Raw genomic sequence first — 4,915 nt, 5'->3', positions numbered from 1 at the left:
TCGTGCCATTCCAGTGGTGTCACGAGATTTCGTCAAACTACAAGAATGCTACAGCACGAAGAAAATACCAGAACATTGTGCTCATAATTTTCATAAGACAATTAAATGATTTTCACTTTTTCCATTCACCTATATTTATTCTCGAACTGTTATTGTTATTGTTGATGTTTGCTTACAGTTTATACTTAACGATTGTTAGTAGCATATATTACAATATATGTTTGTACTGACCGTATATTTTAATAAGACTAATACTTAAATCCCATAAACTGTTGCTTGTTGTTTTTACAGCTTATTAATAAGTTATCTTTATTGTCGATAATGAGCCTTTGCACACACTTTTTCGAGCCAATGTTTGAAACTTAAACGGAAAAAAACGATCGCTTACATCTAATTTTACTTTGATTGTTCGTGTGTTCATACTGTTGAATGACAAATGGTCGATAAAGTGAAGTAAGATCAACAAATAATACCCACTGTAAGAACGTGACCGTCGCGTTGAAACTTGAACTCAACGAACGTTTCTATTGTGGTTCGCGAACGTTATCTACATCGTATGCGTTAAAACAATTTCTACCAATAACTGCTTTAACCAAAATTAAAGTAATATTTTCATAAAATTATAATAGTTGATGACTTATTATGCATTTTTCAAAGAACAGAATTTAAAACAAAGTACATGCATTTTTCAAAAAACAGAATTTAAAACAAAGTACATTAAAAAAATCTTCGTTTATATGTTGCTTTGAACCAAAACAAGAATCATTTGTGGCTCGGCACGAGACAAGGACACCACCATCTTGTCAAGAGATGACTTCTTCATTATGAAAGTGCAAAATCTGACAAATTAAAATCAGAAATTTTAGCTCTGACTTCTCAATAGGGACGAATTTGTGACACTTTTTATGTTTACTATTTAACACCGATTTTGATTAAAAGCAAAACAAGTATCATGTGTGGCTTGGAACGAGATCAGGACATCACCATCTTGTCAAGAGATGACTTCTTCATTTTACAAGTGTAAAATCTGACACATTATAATCTGAAATTTGCGCTCTGAATTCCCAGGTGGGGACGAAGTTGCGACACTTGTGATGTTTAGTCTTTAACACTGTTTTCGCAAATTTTGTCAATAAAAGCCAAACGATTTTATGATATGCAGTGCATGTAATGACCAACCTTATGACTGTAAGCCTCGCCACCTTATGACTGTAAGCCTCGCCACAAATGCCGTTGTAAATGGTTAAACTGCTTAACACGTACACTGGGCCGCAAAATGTAACAGGCAAAAAAAACATAATGATATCATGGATGAAATGAAAAGAAAAATCCAGCGTATTTCATAAAAAATTAAGATGATTGAAAGGCCATTACATAACATAACAAGGTATGTGTTTGTAAAACACAATACACAATGTCCCTTTTTGAGCGATTTTGACCCATATATTTGACCTTTGACCTTGAAGGATGACCTTGACCTTTCACCACTCAAAATGTGCAGCTCCATGAGGTACACATGCATGCCAAATATCAAGTTGCTATCTTCAATATTGCAAAAGTTATGATTTTGACCCATATATTTTACCTTTGACCTTGATGTTTTTGTAAAAAAAGTGTGACATGTGCATAATACACCCCATTTAAAATCAATGGATGTAAAAAAGTACATTATTCACAGGGAGCTAGAGACAGACAGATTTGGAAACTAAAACAAGCAAATTCATTGACAATGTGTAAACAGTGCTGAGTGAACATAGAATTTCTTGTATTCAAATGCTTGTGCAGAAACAACATAACATTTCTACATTATATTCCCTTAAAATACTTTATCATGCTTAATATTCATAATTATGGATGAAAGGCTGATTAAAAAACAGACACAAGATATACATCAATGCCATTATAACCACATATTCACCCTTACAAAAAAACTGTATTTTTAAATTCTTTGATGAAAACTGACCTCTTAAGTCTTCAATTAAATACTTGATATGTTAAAAAGGTCCATCACAAGACAATTACTGGGCAATACATGTATATAGTCCGTGTTACCACCCACACACAGCTCAAACTGACGGTTAGATGTAAACATGGTAAGGTAAGGTTGCACCAGGATCTGCCAGGTTCATTTGTGAAGATCTGCAATGAAAATATATAACAATGACTGATAATTTATGACTGCAACGTTCCACAAACACATCAATAATACATCAATACAGTGGTAACCACATGTTATTTTTCCCTGCATTGTTGTTGAACTTAATATTTGTAAAAATAACACAACACATTATTAATCAAATGATACACTGTTATCAACATGAAAATAAGATTTTTGTTTTGTACATAATTTATTTCTGTTCCCTCCAGATATGCATAGTGAAAAGAGCTAAGGCATTTTTGTTTAATAAATTCTGTTAGTTTTTATCTAAACATCCGCATACCATGGATAAGATAATCAATAAATCATATGTTGTTTTTACTAATGGAAAAAATAGAATAAATAGTAAACACAAATGAGGTAAACAATACATGGTGTGAGTCATACCATACCTGCTAATTACAATATAAGCACATCTTTTGGTACTATGTCATTATTCCCAATCAGTATGTTATGATGTGGATCAGCTTTGGACACATGCCCCTACATGTATATCATTGGAGTTCTTCACTGAAACAACAAGATACAGGCCTTAACAAAATTATTGCAAAATATATATGTGTGGTTTTAATTATATTTAAACATATAAATTACAAATAAAAAAAATGCCCGCACAAGTATTGAATCTGGTAACAATCTTACCAATATTCCAAAACATATGAGCAGACAACCTTTAAATTGTCTAAAACTGGAAACTATAGTCTCTAAAGTGACTTCCAAATTTGTGTTGTTCTACATTTTTAATTTCTATATTTGTTTTAACGAATCATTATCTTTGCGCATCACTGTTTTAATTTCAACTTGATCATGAAAACACTTAACTGACATTGATAACGCATTCATTAATCCTTTCAGTGCGGGAACCAAATTTTGAAGGCCTTTGCAAACAGTTTGGATCCAGATGAGACGCCACAGAATGTGGCGTCTCATCTGGATCCAAACTGTTTGCTATTCTGATAGTATTTTTTGAAAAAAAAATCAAAGAAATGCTAATTGTAGAAATTCAGCAGACAACATTTTAGCAGACTACAAATTTCCCAGCATGTAAAGGGTTAATTCTGGTGTTACAAATAGAATTGCGCTTGCTTACAGTCCATTACAGGATTGCACACAGATTTTTAACACAAATTTTATAATACATGTACAGTCAAGTTACCATTACCGGATCAGTAGCGTAATAAAGTTGTTCTGGTGAAAAGCAATAAATGTTTTGAGACTTCTTTTACATCAGTTTGATTAAATATTACCTTTGCTCGCTGATTCAGCATATAGTCTTATTTTTAAACGCAGGCAAAATGTATTTGTGATACCTTTTTTTCGCTGCAGAATTCATGCATTAACAGATCTAGTTGCAATAATCCAACTCCCAGCTATTGACCCTCCGGGTCTGGGATATGAGCTGTACGTATGTACTCATAAAAGCTCAGAGCATTCAAGAAGAACTATAACAGATCAGTTGTAGCCATAACGGATCACGTGATCGAAACCACTCAGGGGGCTTCTACCACGCTATTTGAACTGTCGAAACATGAACTGTGTTGTTTACAATGCCCAAATTACATTGCCAGTTGTAAATTATATTCATTTGTTATAATTGTTTTCTATATGTGATTGAAAATGCTGTGTTCAAATATCATCCAAAACTGACAACTATTTATCGGGAAGCGCATTCTTGAACATGAAAGTGATCCTCTATGGGTAATGATCAGGTAATGGTAACTCGACTGTATTTACTACAACCTAATTCCATATTCATTTGACAGTCTTTCAGCTATCAATTGATCAACAGTTATACAATCATCTTAAAAATAAATAAAGTGAAAGTAGAAAACTTTGAGAAGCATATAAGCACTAAAATGTATCAAAGATGTGTTACTACAGTTGATGTCATTTTAAAATCGTATAATAAGAAATGATTTGACAGATAAATTGTGAAACGTTTTAGATTTTGACAACTGTGTAACAGACAGAAATATCCGCTAAAATCGTCATTATGAGAGCCAATACGTCTCATAAACACGTTATGATTGATGAAATATATTCTTTTTACAGGAAATGTTTTATCCAAATACTTCTTCTTGAAGCAAACAAACTGAAAATCTATGAAAAAATATACCTTGGCAAAATCCAGAAAGTTTATCCGAAAATTAACAATGTTGATCTGCCATTCCATGCCCTACTGTTTTGATTGTTATATTAACTTAGGTTAATCTACACCATAAAATATCAAAATAAAAAAGGTAAACATCAATATTTAAGTATCCATCGTGTATTTTTAACATCAAAAAATAAAATTAAAATAACTAAACCATAATAAACACCATAATAACGGACAGCGATTACCGTCTGCAATTTCCTTCTTTGTTCATATCGTATGCAGTTTTCAACGTTATCTATATTGTATGCAAATTCCGTAAGCGTTTTAGTGAGACCCGTCTAAGTCACGTGACCGTGTCGTAACTATCGATCTTTTATCGAAGCGCCGAGGTTATAAATTTGATGTACCCACTCACATATTTTGTTAAATTATAGTTTCATTTCTAGGCCGATTTTGACAAATTATATATCATTAGAAAGCTTACGTAACTTAGTTTTCAGATATATAAATATATATTAAGTTTTTCTTCTGATTTCGGCAGCCCGGCGAGTTATAACTTTAACTTTTGAAAATATCATACCGTTTTGGAGTTTTAGAATCTAGATTTACGGTTGACATGTTCGTACTTTATAGCGATTTGTAGCGTTTATATTTGGAGT

General features: G+C 32.4%; 1 long non-coding RNA gene across 1 annotated transcript; it reads right to left on the bottom strand.

Annotated features, from left to right (window-relative positions):
• Positions 1-633: 633 nt before the first annotated feature.
• On the bottom strand, positions 634-4,495 carry LOC127848753 (uncharacterized). Its single transcript, XR_008034737.1, has 3 exons — positions 4,275-4,495; positions 2,551-2,668; positions 634-2,139 (listed from the first exon to the last, which is right to left on the bottom strand). It is a non-coding gene; the product is annotated as an uncharacterized LOC127848753 (long non-coding RNA).
• Between the last annotated feature and the right edge of the window lie 420 nt (positions 4,496-4,915).

The sequence above is a fragment of the Dreissena polymorpha genome, chromosome 10, assembly GCF_020536995.1.
Source record: "Dreissena polymorpha isolate Duluth1 chromosome 10, UMN_Dpol_1.0, whole genome shotgun sequence".
NCBI classification, from domain to species: domain Eukaryota; kingdom Metazoa; phylum Mollusca; class Bivalvia; order Myida; family Dreissenidae; genus Dreissena; species Dreissena polymorpha.
Note: the sequence above shows the minus strand (reverse complement) of the source record. Positions and strands in the feature narration are given on the sequence as shown.